Raw genomic sequence first — 10124 nt, forward strand, 5'->3', positions numbered from 1 at the left:
GCCACTTCATGCCTGATCCACAGAAACAAAACCAGAGGAGTTCTGTAGGACGCGGCGTGCCCTGAATAACCCCTCGCCTCTGGAGGGGTCTAATTTCCGCTTTTTCCTTCCCGCCGCGCAGCCGCCGGCTCTGGGCCGTGGCGGAGCTGCCGCTGCTGTGGTGTTTCCTCCCGCGCCCGTCCCGTTGGGAGGGAAAAGCCGCGTTCCAGCACCGGATCCTCTCGGGAAGCCCGTGCCCGTTTATCGTCTTCCCAGGTTGGCCGGTCCCCGGCGCAGCGTGCCACGGAGCGGAGCAGGCCCTACGCCGCAGACCCCACGTCCCCGGCTCTGCTGGCTCCCCGGCTCCGCCGCCCCTGGCCTTGGGGTCCCGGGTGTGGGTTGGGGTGCCCTGTCCCGGTTTTCGGAGCGAGGCCGGTGCCCATCGGCGCGGTGCCGCTGCTGCCGGGTCCCTGCCGTCCCGCGTGCCGTGGCTCTTTCCGGAGCAGCCAGCCCCGTGGGGACGCTTCTCCGGCACCATTTTGTTTTGCAGCGGGGCTGGCAGGATGCCGGGGACCCTGGAGCCAACGGCGACTGGGGGGCTCCTGTCCCCCGTCCCGCCTCGGCCGAGGACGGGCACCCCGGGCTCCTGTCCCCCATCCTGGGGTCCGATGGCCCCTGACGTGGGGCCAGGCCGTGCCTGGAGGTGCCTGGTTGTCACCGTTCCCTTGTCCGAGCCCACTGACCGCCCCGGGGAGCTCTGGGCAGAGACCAGTTGCTCCACTTCCAGTGGCTGCTTTTAACTGGTCCCAGCAAGAGACTGTCAATCCCTGCGAGGGCCGGGGGGGACCAGGGGCCAGGCCAGGCCGCTGATCGCGGGGCTGGGGGCTCTGGGGCCTCTCGCGTCCTCCCCAGCCCTCCCAGCAGCTCTGCTTTTATTTTTCCCTTTTTTTTTTCTTTTTTTTCCTTCTTTGTTTTTTTTTTTTCTTTAAGGCCTCTGTACAAAGAAGACAAAAGGCTTTGCTGGGGGGGAAATATGCATTTAAAAGGATTTAAAATGTGCAGGTTACCAGGAAGCCCCCCGTGGCCGCTCTCCCTCCTTTCTTCCTCCGCAGAGCGGTTTCGGCTTCGCGGCCGCGCCCGGCCCGCAGCAGAGCCCCGGTGAGACCCGTACTGTACCTCTCCTGCGTTTCGCTCCGAGACTGAGCGCGCCTTTTTTTTGGTTGTACCTTTGTCTCTGTACAGATATTTTGTAATATATTAAAAAATTTTCTTTTCAGTTTATAAAAATGGGAAGTGGAGATTGGAAAATTAAATATTTCCTGTTACTGTGCTGCCTTCTGCTCCCTCGCTCTGCCTTACTGCGCTGCGTGCCGCGGCCTGTCCCCGTCCCGCGGGCGCCGTGCTTTCCTGTGAAACCCTTTCTGCCCCCCGCCCGCCCTGCGCGGTGACGGCGGGCCCCTGCGCGAGCTCGGGGCGGGTGCCGGGCCGGCGAGGGTGGCCCAGGCCCCAGCTGGGACTCTGCTGAGCGAGAGCCGGGCCGAGCCCGCGTTACCCCCCGGCTGTCGCCCGTGGGTGCCGGTGTCCGGCTGGGGGGGCGATGCCGGAGCGCGGGGGCTGCGTCGCCTGCGGTGGGAGCAGGGAGGAGGAAGCCGAGCGGAGGCGATGCCGGGAGAGGAGATGGGGCCGGGGAGCGGGAAAGGGAAGAGACGCGGTTGTGCTTTGTCTCCGAACCGGGCAGCGCCCTGGGACCCCGGGGTGCCCTGGGACCAGGTCTGCTCGAGCCCTGAGGGCGCGGGGAGGGGGCGAGGGGTCGGTGTCTCCGTCCGTCTCCCATCTCTCCATCTCCCGTCTCCATCCATCTCTCCCTCGGGCGTTTCTCCACGCCCGTCCCAGCCCGGCTCCTGCGTGAGCTGGACGGGTTTTGCCCCGGCCCCGGGGCAGGGGCAGGATATGGGGCCGGGGAGGGGGCAGGCGGTGCCCGGTCCCACTCCAGGGGCTCCGTTTGCTCCCCGACATCGGCTTTTCTGCTGGGCGGAGGCCTGGCCGGAGCCTCGCTCACTTCGTGACTGTGCCACAGGCAGCGAGCGGGAGCCGGGGCCAGGGGTGATGAGGGGCTGGGGGGGCTGCAGCCGGGGGTCCCCGCGTGGTGGGGGTCCCCGCACCGCAGCCATGCCTCGCTCGCGGCAGAGCCCAGCCGTCGTCTCCCGCTCCAGCCCCGGCTTTCTTGCTCTCCTTTCGCCTGGTTTAGCATCCCCGCCGCTGACACGTCTTAAAATATATCCCTGTGCAGATGGCGGGGGGGGCGGAGGCGGCCTCGCCGCTTTTCCGCTGCGTGGAGAGCGGGAGCGAGCCTGCGAGCAGCCCGGCCCCGCCGCCCTGCTCCTGATTTACGAGCGGGGCAGCTGGGAGCCGCGCGGTCGGTCGGGCAGCCGATCCACCCTCAGTGCCTGCCCGGGGCCGGGGGCGGCCGGCCTGCTCCGCTCGGCACCGCGGCATCGCCCCGGCGCGGCGGAAGGGACCGGGCCTCCGTCGCGTCCCGCCGCGGGCAGACAAAGCCCCTCGGCGGCCCCGGCCGTCCCCACGCGGCCCCGCGCTCCCGCAGCATCCCGCTCGCCGCCTCCGCCCCATCCCAAGGTGACCAGGGCGGTTTATTCTGTTTAATTTATTTCCGCATCCAACTTCCCCGGCAGCAGCTGCTGTGCCAAATGGCCGGGGGCTGCGCGGCGCTCGCCGAGCCGGCGCTGTAAATCTCCGGCGCTCGCCTCTTCCCGCTTGGGTTACGCTCGGCGGAGCCGCGGTTCTCCCGGCCGCTCGGTTGCGCGGTGCCGTCGCCTGGGATCCGGCACGGCGTCGCGGCTTTCCCGCTCATCCCAGCGCGGCGAGCGCGGCGCTGGTGCGGCCGGACTCCGCGTGCGCAGCAGCTGCCAGCGCCGGGACGTCGCCTTTGGAAGCGCGGTGAGCCCGGCACGCGCTTGGTGCTTCTCCCCGTTGAGGATGGTGACGACAAACTGGCAAGGAGGAGGAGGAGGAGGAGCAGAGGCCTTCGCACGAGGATCGGCGCCGCCGATCGCCGCGGGCTGGCCGTGCTCCCACTCTCCCGCCGGATTCTCCACCCGGAGCGGGCGCGGCCGTCGCACGGCGGATCCGTGCCGTGCCTCAGTTTCCCCGCCGTGCCGAGCATGCAGATGGGCACGTTTGCTCCCGCGTCGGTGCGCCCACGCGAGTGCGCGTGCCCTCAGGTGTGCGCACACGCGTGGACACGTGTGTGCGCACACCTGGGGGCGCGCGCACACGCGTGTTCACGCGTGCCCGTTGACGCCAGTCACCAGGTGTCGCTCTCGGCACGGCCGCCGCCTCCCGCCGCGTCCCCATCCTCCTCCTCCTCCTCCTCCTCGGCTATATTTGTCCTTCCAGCTGCTCCGGCTGTCGGCATTAAAGGTTTTTTTTCTCGCGATTTCGACGTTTCCTTCCAAAAATCCGTTAACACCTTTTCCTCGGCATTGGCGGGGGGAGGAAATAAAAGGATTGAGAAGGAGCTGAGGCGGGGGGGGTAAAACCAGCCAAAAAAAAAAAACAACCCCAAAAAATGGGGAGGTGCTGGTGGCCGCCACGTGCGGCGGATGGAGGTGGGTGCTGGGGTTGGGTTTTGGGGGGGGGGGCAGGTGAACCCCAGCGCTTTCCATCCCATGCGATCCAGCAATTCCCATCCCATAGGATCCAGCGCTTTCCATCCCATAGGATCCAGCAATTTCCATCCCATTGGACCCAGCACTTCCCATCTCATTGGACCCAGTGCTTTCTATCCCGTAGGATCCAGCAGTCTCCATTCCATGGGATCCAGCGCTTTCCATCCCATTGGACCCAGCGCTTTCCATCCCATGGGCTCCAGCAATCTCCATCCCATGGGATCCAGCAATTTCCATCCCGTGGGACCAGGGTGCCGCGCTGGGAACGTGTTTCCGGGACACCGGTGGCATTTCGGCCGGCCTCACCACGGCTGTGACCCCCACGCCCTTTGCGGCGGCGCAGCGGACGGGTGGGGTTCGCCGGATGTGGGCGGGGGGTTCATCGGGAAGGGTCCTGCCCCGTGCCCGCTCCCGGGGGACGGCGGCGGGGTGACGCCGTCCGCGTGCCGCGGGGGAGCCCCCGCCTCGCCGCGCCGGCAGCTTGATTAAAAAGGCAGCGCGGGCGGCGCGGCACAGCTGGTGCCTCCTGCCAGCACCCCGAGCGGAAAGGCCCGGGATTAACATCTCCAATTAGCGGGAAAGCCGAGGCGCCGCGCCCGGGGGGTTCCCCGGCCCCCGCGGGCCCCCCAGTGCCCCCTCCCAGGGATGCCACAGCCGGGCCTCCGCCACGCGCCTCTCGTTTTCGGGGACGTTCCCCTCCTGGCCGCAGCGCCCACCGCCGCCGCGGTCCCGTCCCGCTGTGCCCCACGTGCTGTGGTAGGGGGGCACCCCAGCGCCCCGGGGACCACAGCGGGCGCCCGTTTGGGGACGGGACCCCCGAATGCAGCCGGTGGCAGCGGGGCCTGGCACCGCACCCCAGCGCCGCCCGCCGCCCTCCCCGCCGCCGCCGCAGCTGAGCCGAGGCGAGGGGGCTGCCGGGGGAGGGCCTGCGCCCGCACGCTTTCACCTGCCATTTAATTGGATGTATTTTTAATTAATGGTGCCTCTGGGACCAACGGGAGACAACGCGATCGCTGAATAGGGGCAGGGGAGGAATTGGGGAAGGTGGGAGGATTGGGCCGCGGGGTGCGCTTACCCGCCAAATGCCGCCATCAATCACCCCCTACTTTTCGGCTCTGGACTTTTGGCTGGGGCTCAAGGCGGGCGCTGGGGCCGCGGCCACCCCCCCACCGGTGCCGCCTGCCACACGTGTGATGAGCTGCGCGTCCTCAGCTGCGGGCAGCGGCGGCGATGTTTTGCCGGGGGTGGCAGTGCCGGGGGGAACCTGCCGGCGGGCAGAGCCGCTCTCGCCGCAGCGTTTGCCGACAAACCCCCCTCCAAATCTGCTGCCCGGTTGCTGGGACCCCCAGGCGAGGGTGGGGGGCTCCTGGACCCGCTCCCAGGCCCCAACCGCGGCAGCAGCCCCTCTGCCCCCGGCCTCCCCCACCATGGGGGCTTTCAGTGCCCGCTGCCCCGTGCACCCTGCCGTGCCCCCACCCTGGCTTTGTTCCTCCCACCCACCCCTGGGGAGAGGGGACACAGCTGGTTCAGGCGCGTCCCCCCCGACACCTTCTGGCACAGCCCGGGGGGGCCGAGCCGTACGGCGATGCCGGGGCAGCTGCCCAGCCCTGCGAGGGGCCGGGGGGGCCGGGGGCTTCGCCCGTGGCAGGTGCCGCGGCGCGATGTAGGCCAGGCATTAATATTTAGTGGCGCTGGGGGGGCCGCGCCGGCGTGGCGGCACAGCTGCCTCCTGCGCTGGAATGCGAACTGCAGCCTGCGGGGACGGCCACCGCCACGGCCACCGGACCCCCGCGGGCCCTGCCCCTCCTGCCTGCCCCGACAAGCGGGGGTCGCACTGGGGGGGGGCACAGCCGCGGGCACCCGGTCCCGGCTCCGGGCGTGTGGGAGGTGCGAAGCGCGGTGGTGGCCAAGCCCCGGCCCCTCGAAGCCACCGGCCACGTGCCGGGGCACGGGAGGGTCCGGGGCGGGGGTCCCAGCCCGGCTGTGCCGCAGCATTCGGCCGGCTCCCCAGCGCCGGAGCCGCCGGCCGCGGGGCGATGGGCACAGCCTCCAGCAGTGCTGGCGTCGGCGTTCTGCAGGGACACGCGGCGTCACCGGGCCCCGGCCCCTCGCTGTGCGGTGACGATGGCTCCGGATGCTTCCGGCATCCCGGGACGCTTCGCCCGGAGCAGGCGGGGGTCTGCGCTGCCGCCCCTTCTCCCTCACCAGGGAAAGTGAGCGGCGGGGGGATATGGGCCCCGTGGCCGGACCCTCGCCATGGCCAGACCCTCGCCGTGGCCGGACCCTTGCCATGGCCGAACCCTCGCCCCGTGGCCAGACCCTCGCCGTGGCCGAACCCTCGCCCCGTGGCTGGACCCTCGCCATGGCCGAACCTTCACCCTGTGGCCGGACCCTCGCCGTGGCCGGACCCTTGCCATGGCCGGACCCTCGCCGTGGCCGGACCCTGGCCCCAGGGCGGGCGGCGGGCGCGGGGGGTTTATTAGCGTGATTCCCGCATTGTGATGCAGAAGGAGTCGGTGCACCAGCTGCTCCTGCCCGGGTGTTTATTGTCACCCAGAGACAGCCCCTGGCTCCCGCCCAGCTCCCCCCGCACCACGCAGAATTTATGGTGTGCGGGTCCCGCGTTAACTCTCTGCCTCCCGCGCGGGGCCGGGCCGGGGGGTGCCAGGGACCCCCGACGGTGCCCGGCCGGGTGGCGCGGCCTCGCGTGGTGCCAGGCGGCAGCGTGCTGCGCCGCCGTGTGCCATGCCGTGCTGTGCCGTGCCGTGCTGTGCCACGCCACGCCTGCGCCGTGTCATGCTGTACCCCATAACATGCCACATCATGCCGTGCCGTGCTATCCTGTACCATATTGTGCCGTGCCGTGCCGTGCCATCCCGTGCTGTGCCATGCTGTGCCATGCTGTGCCATCCCATGCCGTGCCGTGCCATGCCGCTGGAGCCCCGGGCCCCGGGGAGCCCGTATCCATGGCACAGCTGATCCTTCGTCTGGGCCAGGTGCCAGCCCACCCCCGCCAGCCGCCTGCCGCCCGCCCCCGCTGCCGAAAGGGGCCGGGGACACGACCCCGGCTGCCCTTTGACCCTCGGAGGCGCCAGCCCAGTGCGCAGCGCTGGCCTGGTGACCCCAGCCCTGCCAGGGAGAACAGCGGGGTCCCCGCCTTGTCCCGGGTGTGACTGGGTGGGCAGAGGGGTCATGGCCTAGGAGACGCCGGGCGCTGAGGGGCTGCGGGGATGGGGTCTCACCCTGGGCATCTGCCTGGTGCCACGCGTCCCCCTCCTTTCTCCTGCCATGGCGTGGTGTGGCACGGCATGGCACAGCTCGGCACGGCACAGCGTGGCACGGCTCGGCATGGCGCAGCATGGAATGGCACAGCGTGGCACATCTCAGCATGGAATTGCTCAGTGTGACACAGTTCCGTACGGCTCTGCACAGCGTGGCACGGCTCGGCATGGCTCGGCATGGCTCAGCATGGCTCGGCATGGCTCGGCACGGCTCAGCGTGGCTCTGCACAGCGTGGCACGGCTCGGCATGGCTCTGCATGGCTCGGCGTGGCTCTGCACAGTGTGGCACGGCTCAGCACGGCTCGGCACAGCCCGTGTCGCTGCCAGCCCCACCGAGGGCAGGAACCAGCCGGTTGTGCCCCTCTGCCCCCGTGTCACCCTGGCCATGGCCGGTCCCTCGCGCCCCCCAGCGCCGCACCCCCCGTGCAGCCGGATCGTGCCCCCGTCCCCCTGCCAGCGCCCCGCTCCCCCCGCTCCCCCCACCGCTCAGCAAGTTTTTTATGTGATTACAGGCACTGCATGGTAATTAGTGCTAAACTCATTTGCACAACTACAGTTAATTGGCTACAACAATTAATTAATGTGTTGGAAATTTGGCACTGGGAAAAAAAAAAAGTTTGTCATCAGAGAGAAAAAGGGGGGGGGCGGGGGGGGTGCCTGCGCCCACCTGCGCCCACCTGCAGCCCCGGCTCTGCCCCGAAGTTTCCCCCTCCCGAAGCCGCCGGCCCTGCCCTGCGCTTTGTTTTTCCTTTTCTTCTCCCCTTTCATTTTTTTCCCCTCTCATTTTCCTTTTTCTTTCTTTCTTGCTTTTCTTCCTTTTTTTTTTTTTTTACAACTTAAGCAAACTCATTTCCCTGATAAAATATAGCATGACTAATGACTGAAGCATGTAAAAATCATTGGGAAAATGTCCTTGGAAGACGAATGCATTTTCAGCAGAATAATTAACTTAATTAACAAATTCACATGCATATTCATCAGGCTATTAATGTCTTCTCAGCTCAGCTTGACGAACATTGCGGTAATAACCATCTCATTTGCATATTGCATTCTACTGCTATCCAAAAAAAAAAAAAAAACAAAAAAAACAAACCAAAAAAAACCTCACAAAAAAAAAAAGAAGCGGACGCACACGCGTGTGCCCCGCGCCCGCTCCCGCGGGATCGGCGGCGGCGGGTGCCACGAGGTTGGCGGGCCTCGCGCGCCGACGCCCGCGTGCCGGCACCGAGCGGCGGGAGGTGTGAGGCGGGCGCGCCGACGACGCCTGCCGCAGATGCCGAGGCCGGGAGCGGCGGGTACCGCCGCTCCCGGCCTCGGCATCTGCGGCAGGCGTCGTCGGCGCGGGCGCGGAGGGGGAGAAGACCCCGTAGCAGCTGTCGGCCTAATTCGGCTACCGCGCCGCTCGTGGGCGGCTTAGAAAAACAGATTAGGCGCCGGCGACAGGCGCTGATTCCTGACATACGCTCGGGGTCTGCGTCTTCATCGCCCGCGCCCGGCCGGGGGAGGATGAGGACGGGGAGGGCGGGGTGGTGGGGGCGATGGGGGCGACGAGGATAAAGGGTGTGAGGAGGAGTGTGGGGGTGATGGGGATGAAGGGGGTGATGAGGGTGACGGGGGTGACGGGGATGATGAGGATGATGGGGATGATGGGGATGAAGGGGGTGATGAGGGTGACAGGGGCGATGGCGGTGCTGAGGATGATGGGGATGAAGGGGTGATGGTGATGAAGGTAGTGATGGGGATGATGAGGATGAGGAGGATGATGAGGATGATGGGGATGAAGGGGGTGATGGGGATGAAGGCAGTGATGGGGATGATGAGGATGAAGGGGATGAATGGGATGAAGGGGGCAATGGTGGTGAGGATGACGAGGATGACGGAGATGAAGATGGTGACGGGGGTGATGGAAGAGGTGAGTGGATCCAGCCCCCCCAGAGAGCCCCCTGCCCCCTGCTGGCTCCACCCATCCCTGCCACGCCCAGCGTGGCCCCACCCACAGCAGGGGCGCAGCCCCCGTGAGCGCTCAGCACACGCGCGTGCACACGCACACACGAGTGTGCAAAGAGATCCTGGGTGTGCACGGCTCAGGGGAGCACGCACGCAGCGTGCGAGCGGGCACACGCCCAGCTCTGCACACACACACTGTGGGAGTGCACGCGCACACGGAGCACAGGCACACGTGCACACGGAGCACACGCACACGCGCACACGGAGCACACGGAGCACAGGCACACAGGCTCACGGAGCACACGGAGCACAGGCACACATGCACACGGAGCACACACACACGTGCACACGGAGCACACGGAGCACAGGCACACGCGCACACGGAGCACACGGAACGCGCACACATGCAGCGCACACACGTGGGAGCACACAGAGCACACCCGTGCTCCTCTGCGTGTGCACACCATGTCACGGTGCCCACCCCGTGCACGCCCACGCGCAGGGAGAAGGGGTCACCCCCCAGGGGGGCCCGCGCGGGGGGGTCTAGGTCACCCCGAGGGGTTCTGGGTCACCCAGCCGCTGTCACACGGGGGGGGGCGGGGGGTCACAGAGGGGGTCCTGGGGCCCACCACAGCGCTGTCACCTGAGGGGGGCTCCAGGTCACGGGGAGGGGGGCAGTGTTGGGGGGATGGACAGAGGGAGGGACAGCGGGGTGGATGGGGTGGGGGGAGGGGTGGGGGGATGGGGTGGGGGGATGGGGTGGGGGGATGGGCGGACGGGTGGATGGACGGGCCGGCAGAGGAGGATGTGGACGTGGGGACGGCTGGACAGACGGGTACACAGACGGACGGACGGGGCGCAGGCGGCCGGGGGGGGGTGTGGGGGGGCGCAGAGACAGACAGGAGGACGGGCAGAGGGACAGGTGACACGCAGGAGGGCGGACGGACGGGGGACAGCAGGGCGGCCAGGGGGACGGCTGGGACAGACGGGCAGGGGACGGACAGACGGGCAGGGGCAGCGCTCCTCAGCCGGGAGCCGCCAGAAGCTGGGGGGGGCTCTGTCCCCAAGTCCTCCGCTCGGGGGGGGCATGGACCCCGCTGGGGCCCCTCTGCGGGCGCCCACCGACCCCGGTGCCGCTGGGGACGCTCGGGGGGGCGCGGGGCCGCGCCCCCGGGGACCGGGACGGGGACGGTGGCGGCGACGTCCCCCGGGACGCCCACGGCCCCGCCGG

The sequence above is a fragment of the Chlamydotis macqueenii genome, chromosome 25 (genome assembly GCF_036417535.1).
Source record: "Chlamydotis macqueenii isolate bChlMac1 chromosome 25, bChlMac1.mat, whole genome shotgun sequence".
Taxonomy (NCBI): domain Eukaryota; kingdom Metazoa; phylum Chordata; class Aves; order Otidiformes; family Otididae; genus Chlamydotis; species Chlamydotis macqueenii.